Source organism: Nymphaea colorata, chromosome 14 (genome assembly GCF_008831285.2).
Source record: "Nymphaea colorata isolate Beijing-Zhang1983 chromosome 14, ASM883128v2, whole genome shotgun sequence".
NCBI classification, from domain to species: Eukaryota; Viridiplantae; Streptophyta; class Magnoliopsida; order Nymphaeales; family Nymphaeaceae; genus Nymphaea; species Nymphaea colorata.
Genome location: NC_045151.1, coordinates 8,187,907 through 8,200,178, shown reverse-complemented (window position 1 = coordinate 8,200,178; position 12,272 = coordinate 8,187,907).

The window sequence follows — 12,272 nt, the reverse complement described above, 5'->3', positions numbered from 1 at the left end:
AAGACTTAATTCCACCTCCAAAATGTGTGAAGATTCCCTTAAGAATGCCAACATCAAGAATGTTTTATGACACTACTAGCATCCTCAATGGTCATGCATTGCATTTGTGGGGTAGGCATCCATGTTATAGACATATTTGCATAGCTTTTAGTTCAGCATGCATAATAGTTTGGGTTTTCATTATGCCTGACTTGTATTGTTGATATTCACATTTCTCAACCAAACTAGGTTTGCGATTAGGCTTGTATTTTTCTAAATTTATGAGTTTTGTGGCCAAAACCAAGTCTTTTCACAAACAAAATTTTCCATAAAATCCTTACTTTAAAAAGGACTCCTTGGGAGCATATGTTGATATCTATATATATTTTTTTAAATTCCATAAAGGTGAGCAATTTTCTAGTACATTCCTAAATGTCCCAAACCAGATTCCATGGAATTCCAAGTCATTTTGGCTCACATTTGACTCTTTTTATAAGAACCTGTTTACTACAAAGCACAATTTTACAAATTTCGAATCTTGAATAAGCCACCAACTTGTCAACTTCATACCTTGAGATCTTGGACAAACTTTTTAAATCTATAAAGAGGTTCATTTTTAAGATGAATCTAGATATCCCATCTCAAATTTTAGACTACCCAACTGTTTTTGACCTCATTTTTAATCGTTTTATGTAAGATAGTTTTCTACCAAAATTGGTTTTCTATTTTTTGCAAAACCTTCTTTCAGTAGAACTTCTATCTCACAATCTAAAATGAACTTCTCAATTCCAGAATGACCCAAACTTCAGATCGATTCAAATCCATTTAGTAGACCTTTTGATCAAATTGTAAAAACTGATTTTCTACAAAAATTTGTTTTCAACTATACTCTTAAAATTTTTAGGAAATTCCAAGATTATGACCCCAAATTTTACTTAGAATTTTCAACAAATTGGGTTCAGATCCTGGACTTGTCTAGATGATGTCCACCCATTTTTATCCTAATCAAAGTTCTCACAACCTGTTTAACTTAACCAAAAACTAAAATTTGTTTCTATTGATTGACATAGGATAGCAAGTTAGTTTTTTCTTCTTTTTTTTTTCAAAATTCTAGTGTCCAACAAGTTTTTCCCAAAGTCTAAATGTCGGGGAGTTTATCTTCACTTGCATACATAGTTTCGTGCGCAAACCTTTTATTTGTTTACTTGGTGCAATACTTCTCTTACCCTCTTACATTTCATTCATGTGAACATGTAAAAAACCAAAGAAAAAAAGGAAATAGTGAAATTTTTACCTTCCCTATTTTAGCTTTAACTACTTGCACTATATATAGTTTCCTTTGTTTATATCAAATTGTGGTTTGACATATGTAAGCACACATGTTTTCAATTAGACATCCATGTTGATACAAATGAAAACAAATACTATTATCCTTTTAGAAATTTTAGGAACTAGGCCTTGTTTGTACCATTTGCATAGTCAAGATGCAAAGAACACCTAGACTTCCTTAACATTTCTTAGGATACACTTTGATTTCAAAAACTATTCATGCTTTTTCAAAGTTCTAAAAACTCCTTCAGGTTAGATGTGTTGTTTCACATGTGGCTCATTTGTCTAGAATGCTATCATCATGTTTTGTGGTCCATTAAATTTTAGGTCATTCTCCTAATATAGCACTTCTTATGCTATGTTTTGGAAAAAGTTGTCCACACCTCATTTTTTTTCTTGTTTGCATTCTAAGGGTGATTATTCACACAATAGCTTTAGGACATATCTGTAACATGGATAGGAATTCCCCATCAAGTATCACATGAGTCTTGGTCATATTAAAGGTCAGTTAGCAAAGTTCTCTTGTATATTACATTATTTTATACTCTATCAAGATCCATAACAAGCCAACTTTTAGTTAGTTATCTTTGTTAATGGTTTCTAGCTTTCAATAAGACAACACTTCTTTAGGTGTGTCTAATATGTAGGAAGAGGGTCTTTCAAGTCTCACTTGCAAACCACAATTCTAGCATAACATGTTATGTTCCTTTGCTTTATGTTGTCATGTTAGATTATCTACAAGCATTCATTCATATTGTTGAGAAAACGTACTGGTTTGGCATTTGAGGTTTTTTGTATTTTGGATTTTTAGTATTAGGTAACTTTCTAAATTTTTAAAGTTTTGTTGGACTCTTTATGTAAAGGGTTAAACATAACCCTAATCATTATTTAAAGGAAAGGGAGCAGCCGTAACAAAAAAAAAACTCCTTACTCTCTTTCTTCCTCACGTTCTCTTCTTTTCTACCTCTCTAAATGACATGGTATTAGAGCCTCAGACCTAGGACAGTGCCATTTAGGGTTTCACGCTTCTTCTCTCATTCCCTCATTTGCCATCTCTTCATCTAAGTTAGGGTTTCATGTCTAAAGTTCCTGCTGGTTACAAAAGAAACAATTAGACTGTTTGGTGGAAAGAGGCTAATCACATTTAACATGTAGAAACATGATTAACACCCTTATGTTGCTGTTGAAGTCGTGAAGTTGCTGAAAAACAAAATCTGATGTCATCATTCAGATCTACATGTTGCGGTGTATGAGATCTGATTCAATTGCAGAAAAAAAAATCTGATGTTGTCACTCAGATCTACATGTTGCAGGTATCAGATCTGATTCAGTTGCTGCCGTGAAGAAGTTCAAACCAGAGAAATTCTGATATGCTTGGTTGTATCCTACCGTTGAAGAAGTTTAGACTAGAAAAATTTTGATCTGCTTGGTCGTGTGATGCCTGGTGGACTGATTTGCTTGGTCGTGTGATGCCTGGTGGATCCTCACAGTCAAAACATCATTGAAGTTGAGTGAAGCATACAGGTTTGAATTGAAGTTTGTTGTCAAACCTGTGCACATTAGCTGCCAACTATCTAATCTGGAAATTTGTGTAGAATTGCTACAGTAGTGGATCTGTCATGGGGCTGTAGAAACAATGACTGATGAGATATTCTTCCATGTTGGTGATTAGTTTGGTCTCTTATTTTTCAATATTCAGTCTGTCGTAGACTTTTATATTTTCTTATTTTGAGATTTTATCATGGCTGCCAATAAATTTTTAGAACATGATAGAACTGAACCTGGAAATCAGCAAACTGAGGCTGGTGTTGAGTACAAAGCTTTCTCAAACCTATTTTCTTTTGGATCTACTATCAAACTTGATGGAGCCAACTATGATGTATGGGCTGGAACCTTCATGTTGTCGATCGTTAGACATGGAAAGAAATATATATTGGAAGAAGATGAACCAGTTGAAAAGATTGACAAATACGCACGATGGGAGGAAGAAAACAACATAATCAGTGCTTGACTTATGAATAGCACTCAACCTCACATTGCTGCAGAGTCTATGTTATTATAATACAACTAAAGATATGTGGAATTCTCTTCGGAGATGTACTCTCAAGACAAGAACATCAGCAAAATATTACAGATTTAGCAAGAACTGCTACAAATGCAGCAAGGTGACATGGATTTAACTGAATACTTTACAAAGTTGAAGTTCACTTATGAAAAAATGGACTCCTTAAAACCGCCATGTAAGCATTGTCTCAAATCTCACATGGAGCAAATGATTGTTGTTAAATTTTTTGCTGGACTATCATCAGATTTGGAGGAGGACGAAGTGAACTATATTCTTCCCATGGTAGAGGAAGAGGTCGAGGTCTAAGAGGACATGGAAGACTTCAATGCACATATTGTGGTTGTCTTGGTCACTTAGAGGCTAGGTGCTGGAACAAAGTGGGTAAACCTAACATGTCCACATCATTGATTGTGACATTCTCATCCATTTATGCTCCAAACACACAATCTATCAGTATAGTTCCTAAGGCTAAACCCACGGTTGCTTCTGTAGATACTACATCTCTTAATCTAGGTCCGGCCGAACTTGATTTAATCATGAAGCATTGATCAAATACTACACCTTTTACCACATCGGCATTCATAACTATCACAAATTCAGCATATTCTGTAGGTAGAACTTCTTCTAATGGTTATTGGATAATTGATTCTGGAGCATCTAAACAGTTTTGTGAAAATACTAGTATTTCAAACCTGCAGAAATTTAATCCCTCACAGCATGTTTGTTTGGCAGATGGAAGGTTATCTCCGGTAGAAGGGCATGGAGATGTTCATGATGTGCTATATACTCCTAAATTATCAAAGAATTTGTTATCTGTAAGCAAGCTAACTAAAGAGATGAGTTGCTGAGTTAATTGTGACCCGGGTACTTGTGTATTTCAAGACCTATTGACTGGGAGGAAGATTGTTGGAGGCCATGAGAGAGATGGAATCTACTTCTTTGATACATCTGTTAAGGAGGTGTCATTTTTAGTTGATTCATCTTCAAGTGCTTTCCAATGGCATCTATGACTGGGTCATCCATCATTCTCCAAACTTCGGCTGCTATGTCCTCAGATTTCTTCCACAACTTCTATCGAATGTGAAGCTTGTCAACTGGGCAAACATAGTCGTACTTCCTTTCCATCGTGTCAAAATCAGTCTAGCCAAAATCTTTTTGATTTAGTTCATGTTGATGTTTGGGGGCCTAGTCGGGTTTCAAGTCAGTTGTCGTTTCGTTATTAACTGTCCATTATTGATGATTTCTCTCATGTCACTTGAGTTTTTTTTATGAAAGACAGAACTGAAGCTCCTTGTATCTTGAAATCTTTTTCATATTGAAAATAAAAACTCAATTTAGTTTTTGTGTCAAGGTTGTTCGCAGTGACAATGCTCTTGAGTTCAAATATACTTCTCTACTTGAAATTTATTAATCCAATGGTATTGTGCCACATTTTACTTGCCCTCGCACATCTCAACAAAGTGGCATAGTTGAAAGAAAACATCGTCATTTGTTGGATGTAGCCCACACGATCATGATTTATTCTCACATGCATTCCAAATTTTGGGAGATGCAATCTTAACCGCATGTTACATAATAAATAGAATGTCATTCTCTTCCATAGACAACAAGATTCCAATTCAAATTATCTACCCAAATTGGGCTTTGTGCTCTTTACCTCCACATATACTTGGATGCACATGCTTTGTACATAAACTTGGACCTGATCGAGATAAACTAACCGCGCAAGCAAGTAAATGTGTATTTGTGGGATACACTAGAAATCAAAAAGGGTATCAATGCCTAGATTCTATATTTAATCGGGAGTTTGTTAGTGCCGATGTAACCTTTCTCGAGTCTTCTCCATTCTTTCCTGCAAATCCCTCATATCCACAGTCTGAGATGCCCCCTTCTGTTTCACTTCCAATTCCTCCTATTCTACTTGAGTCCCTTCCTCTTTTATCATCACCCACCTATTCCAATCCCTCCATTCCACGGTTTAAAGATCCTCCTCTCACATATTCAGGAAGGAATCCACCATCTTGCTCTCGGGAGGTAAGTAGTTCTGAATTACATAACATGCTTGAGTGTTCTCTTGATGCTTCTCATCCTGATGAACTACATTGCATAAAGGGATCAGACAATGCACAATTCATCCGCTTTTTTAATCTGTTAGTACAACTCATTTGGGAGATCATATGTTCAAATTTATTGATGCCTTGTCAGCTACTTTCGTTCCTATTTCACATGAATATGCTATTTTGGACTCTAAGTGGTACCAAGCAATGAAGGAGGAGATGGATTCTCTAATATTTCGCCATAGTTGGGATCTTGTTGTAGCTCTTTCTGGGGCAGATATTGTCGGCTCAAAATAGATATTTACTATCAAGTATAACTTAGATGACACAGTTAAGTGATACAAGGCACGATTAGTAGCAAAAAGGTACACACAAACATATGATATTGACTTCTTTGAAATTTTCTCTCTTGTGGCACGTCTGGGTACTATACGACTCATTATATCTGTTGCAGTTCATCATGAATGGAATATATACCAACTCGATGTTAAAAATGTCTTTCTATATGGGGATTTATCTAAAGCAGTTTATAAGCAGCAACCACCAGTCTTTGAGAAACAGGTGGAGTGTACCAAGGTATGTTTGTTAAAGAAGGTTATATATGGTTTAAAACAAAGTCCCTGAGCATGGTTTCAAAAGTTGTGTCCAAGTTTGAGTTTCTTAGATCTCCTTTAGATCATTCATTGTTCATATAAATGACCTCAAGACGTATGGTTGTTATGGTTATATATGTGGATGACATTATTTTAACAGGTGACAGTGAACAAGAAATACAACACACAAAGAAGTATCTCCAACAACACTTTGTTACTAAAGATCTTGGCTCTCTAAGTTACTTCTTGGGGATAGAAGTAGCAAGAAGTAAAGAAGGACTAGTCTTTTCCCAAAGAAAATATTTTCTTCATTTGTTACAAGAGACAGTTATGGTTGGAACTAAACCGACATCTATTCATATGAATTCTTGTATTCACTTATATGATCTGAACCTGTTGATAGCAAATCATATCGGTCTCTGATTGGAAAGCTACTATATGTAACCATTACTAGATCTGATATATCCTTTGTTGTGGGAAAACTAAGCCAGTTTATGGATAAGAAAAAAAAAACCATTAGGATGCAATTATACAATTATTGAAATTTCTAAAAGGTTTCTCTGAAAATGGTCTATTATTTAGAAGAAGTTCTTCACTTCAGATAGAAGCTTATTCTAATGCAGATTACGCAGGCTCCATTGATAGCAAAAAATCCACTAGGGGATTTTGTATTTTTTTTTTGTGGTAACTTAGTCTCTTGAAGAAGTAAAAAACTAGCTTTTGTTGCTCAGTCAAGAGCAAAGTCAGAATACCGAGCCATGGACCAAACTGCCTTTGAAATCACCTGGGTAGAGCCATGCTAGAAGGTCTTGGAATTCAAACAGAATTGCCTATAAAAATGCAATGTGATAATAAAGCGGCTACTTATATAGCAAATAATTCAGTCTTCCACAAACGGACCAAGCATATCGAAGTTGATTGTCATTATATTAGGGACTCAGTTCAAGCAAGAATTATTTCTACCGAGTATATTGCTTTATAAGATCAAACTTTAGATATATTTACCAAAGCTCTCCCTACATCTGGTTTCATGAAGTGCTGTAACAAGCTGAGCATGATAGACATCTATGCTCCAGCTTGAGGGGGAGAGTTGAAAAAACGTATTGGTTTGGCATTTGAGGTTTTCTATATTTTGGATTTTTAGTATTAGGTTGCTTTCTGAATTTTTAAAGTTTTGTTGGACTTTTTATGTAAAGAGTTAAACATAACCTCAATCATTATTTAAAGGAAAGGGAGCAGCCATAACAAAAAAAAGCTCCTTACTCTTTTTCTTCCTCACGTTCTCTTCTTCTCCTTCTTCTCTACCTCTCTAAAAAGACATGCATTCACATAAACCCTTAGGATTTCATTGAGGGAAATGAATATCTAAGATAAGGAGATCCCTTAATAATGTTTTCATATCATTAAACAATCATGAGTTGTTGCCTATTGAATTTTTGTTATTTTATAATTCTACATTAGCTTTGCATCACATATAGTTTTATTTCTATGTCATATATGTGTGGGATGGTTTGTCATACATGCACACACTTTTGCTTTATAATTGTTCACTTGTTGACCAACACGTCTCCACATATGGGAATGGTTCCTACCAGAGATTAAGCAGGTTTGACACCATTCCACATGTTGTCTCGAGATGCTATGGAAGAAGGTCAAATGTCTTGATATCTTTAGGATACACTTTCAAATTTACATCGTGATTTGAAAATCTCTTGTCAAATTGGTCTTCAAAATTCAACTTTTTAATTTTATTTTCAATATTATTTCAAAGTTGCTTTCAAAGATGTTTTTGAAATCTCTTTTGATACTTGGTTTCTAACTATAGTCCAAATCATTCTCTAGAACTTGTTCCAAAGTTCACTTTCAAATTCAATTTTCTACTTGCACTTCAACGTTCATTTCAATTTCAACCTCCATGTTCTAAACTTGACCTTATTTTCAACTTGCATCGTAAGCAACATGCTATTTTAGAGTGCATAACATGACCCGATAATGAAAGAGTTTCCTAAGAGATACGTTCTATATTTCTAAAACTGTAAGGGTCACTTTAGTGTTTCATTTTCAAAACTAGGAGCATTTGTATATCTCGTTACATGTTTAAGTTTGAAGCACAACTTGAAGGAAGTTAGGGAATTTAATAATGTAGTTTGAACCTTGGATTGGTTACCCCTAGTTATGGCATTAGGAATGGCCAATCCTCGAACTGACAAGATGGGCCTAATCTCTTTTCAATGGATAGAGGCGAGTTGTCTATTTTTTCCTATCAATTGCATGAGACCTAAAAATTTTGTATGTAAATAACTACTTACTCTCCTTCTCAAAAGTAGGTTTTATGAAATCCAAACACACACTAAACCTGATTTTGGAGGCAAAACTATAACTTGCTTCCGATACATAGTTGGCCTATCATCTAAACACCCACTAAGATTTAGGTTGATATTCATTTTTGGTGTTTAGATCTAGATCTAGATGTAGCCATTTGTTTTTCTTATTGTTTTAGGTCATAAATTTTATTGTATTCAAGGTTTTTATTTGTTTTTTCTTGCATTAGGCAATTCAGTGTCTTAGGTGTAGCATTTCATTACTTTAGTTAAGATTAAATCAACTTCAGTTAGAAATTTAAATATCATGTGATTATAAGCTGGGCTAGGACTAAAATGAATATAGGTTTTGTTTTGCTCTATTTCAATTTTCAGGTATGGCAGACCAAAACGGTGGACTTCAAGGTAGAATTTGGAGGTAAATGTGTCAAACCAAATTCAAGCACCACATAAAGATCATTCTAATACTTGGAGCATGCTACATTTCTAGGATTTTATTTTAGTTCCTGCATTCAAATTATTTTTAGATACAATACTTGTATGAGATTTAAATTTCCCATTTGAAGCAATAAAAGTGTTCTTTTGAACATATTTCCATCTTAGTTCATATCATTCCCAATATTTGACTTGGACTAGGCACCTAGTGGATTGCAATTACAAATTTAAAACTTGTAACATGCACACATTTCCAAAAGTAGGCTGAAACCTAAGTTCCAAGATGATGTTTTTAACAAAATATATGAATGACAACTTGAGTCCATATCATTGAGGATAGATGCACTCATATGGTTTTTATCACACCCCAACCTTTCGACTCTCAAACACATTTTTTTTTCCTAACATAAAGTATTGAGGTGTGACGACACAACGATTCAAAAAAGGGAGCCATGCCATTCAAGACAATGGGGGTGAACTTTCATTCATATAACAATTTTGATTCATACAAAATCACATCTAAGTGTACGACAAAAATGCCCCAGCACATAGAATTTATGTCTAACAAAAACAAGACATCAATACAATCAAAATAAGATGCGCCGGCGCTACAAAAGACCCAAAACCTCCCCAGTAGGATGTGAGTAAAACCATATGCTCAACTTGCTGCCCCTGGTCCACCAAAACCTGAAAAAAATGAAACAACAGAAGGCTTAGCCTTCGCAGTATGACAACAAGTCAGGAAAATCTCAAACCCTCTTAGGTAGGGCTCAATATCATAAAAATAATCTATCGTCATGTCGTGTCAGGGCATAGGCACATCGTTTGCCAAGAAAAACCCCTAACATAGACCACGACATGTAAAGGCCACTCAAGGCCCACAGTATCACAATCTCAATCACATGCAATGCATGCTTAAACATTTCATTTCATTCATATCATTCACATGCCCATCAAATACATACATTCGTTCACACACATTTCAATCACATACTTTCATTTTCATTAACTTTAGTGAATTGACAGTTCCTGTGGGTGCAAACACAGGCACGTGCATACCATGGGCGGCCCATAGCCGAGAGACAACCCCCGTGGTGGCCCATAACGATATGGATCCATTCATCCACTGCAGCGGTAGAGCACTCATCCATGGGTGTGTGAATTCCACGGAGAGATACTCAGCCTTCCCTAAAACACCCAGGTTGGGAAGGCGGGAGCCCAACGCTCCAAGCACAATACACAACAGTACCCTGGGGCCTTACACCACCTGCGCTCCGAACAAGCGAGACCAGTGGCAAAAGCGGGACGTCTCCCAAACACAATGCCACAACCCACTGGCCTCTCATCTCTTATTCATTCTTAGTTATCATTATGGAAACACAATCACAAAATAACCAGCTAGCTCATGAGGTTGGTTCACTCCTCGAGTGCACCCATACCTCCAAATGCCTTCACACGAGGGCTACACATATAATTTACTTTCTTAGCTAGCCGTCATAGCAATACGGGTACAACTACCCTCCAAATCATTCATTTGTATCACTGCCCACGACAATGTGCAAGCAACCAAACACAACATTCACATCAATTATTACATCAATCACATCTTTGAAAACCTTAGCAAAACCACAGAGAATAGTCTCGATTTGTGATTGGCTCATAGCTGTCCTATGCAGTTATCATTTTAGGATGCTTTCTAATGCACAATTGGGGTCGAGGAGATGCTCAAGTCGATACCCCACCTCATCTGTCCTAAACAGTTATCAATTCTAGCATGCACATGCAAATGCATCATATTTTCAAATCAAACTACTAATAGTCTTCCAAAACAATTCATATCATATGTCAAATCATGTGCATGCATACATACATTCATTCACAAAACAATCAATCAATTCACATCACAATCCTAGGATCGTGGGATCCTAGGAACACACATTCACACATTTACCCCAGGCAGGGATTTGCCTGGAATGCCGCCATACCTGTCGTGCGCCCTCAGAACTCTTCAAAATGCTTTGAACTTCGAATCTGGTCGCTCAAGGTCGACGGGACGTGCTCGGTGTACCTGTAGACATAACCACAATGTAAGATTTCTACTAGTTACTTTACGATCCAAACAAACATAAAACAAAATCATTGAGACACATATCATTGCCTCAAGAAGGTGTCGACCAACAAGCCCTCCAATAGGCCTTCTCCTAACCTCTTGACATTGCCACCAAACGTCCAAATTCATTGTTTCGGTCAATCCATCACGACCCAATTCTCATTTTCTTTCTTTAGTCGAGGCGTCAACCCCATAATCACATCCAACATACGTATGCTTTTCCCAAATAACTCCAAGATACACCCGTTCACAAAAATATGTACCATGTGCTCACTAAGACGGTTCTAAATCTTCCCCACAACATCACAATCTCTGCCATGCTTTTCTATTGCTTCGAAAATCAACACCTCAAGCTTAAAAGATCAATATATATATGAATCATCGCTTCTCCAACATAATCCTAAACATTCTCCAAAAAACCAAGTCGTTACATGCCTCCCTAAACATCAAGTTCTAACTTCTAGCATGCTCAAACAATAATTATACATGCTTCAAGGGAAAATATACAATAAAATTGACTCAATTACGCCTTTGCTCACCCCAAAACAAGAGTCTGGACTGCTGCAATCCTTTCAGCAGCCACCTCACGAGTCCAAGTGTCTCCAAGCGGCTAAAATTTCTCACTGCCGCCTCCACCAATGCCTTAAAGTCGCTGCTATGAGAGGGAAGACAAGTCCCCAAGCTGAAATTCGACCAAACAATCGTAAATAGGGTGAGCTATTGCAAAAGAGAGGTCAAAGGGAAATCTGTCGTTAGAAGAAGGGAAGTCGGCCGTGAAAATGAGGTAGTCGGCAAGGCAAAAAGGAAGACTCAGTTGAGAGGGAGGGTTCGGTTGAGAAGGACCCACACGATTAGGGAGAGGGAGCCGACAGAGAGAGAGAGAGCACTGACGGAGAGGGGAGAGTGTAGGTAGAGAGGACGTGAGAGCGAGAGAATGGCAGAGAGGAAAAGCACGAGAGAAAGAGGGTTCCATAAGAGGGAGGTCGTGTGGTTGAGAGGGGAGACGACAGAGACAATGAGAGAGGGAGGAGGAGAAAAGGGGAGAAGATGAAAGAAAGAAAGAAAGAAAGAGGTTGGGGGCTTACCAGAGCACCGCCGTCCTCGCTGCCGCCTGCACCACCTCTGTCGCCTTCTTCTTCCTTGCGCTGGCATGAGTGGCAACAGAGGGGGGTCTATGAGGAAGACACGGGAGAAGAGGGAAAGACGAGGGAGGAGAGGGTGTAGGGCTCACACGCGGGTGGAGCTCGGGTCCGGGTCTGGACCCTGACCCGACCTGACCTGCATATGTTGAGCGTTACATCCTACCCTCCTTAAAGAAAATTTCGTCCTCGAAATTAGATCATACCTCAATGCAAAAACAGATGTGGGTACTTGTTCCGCATA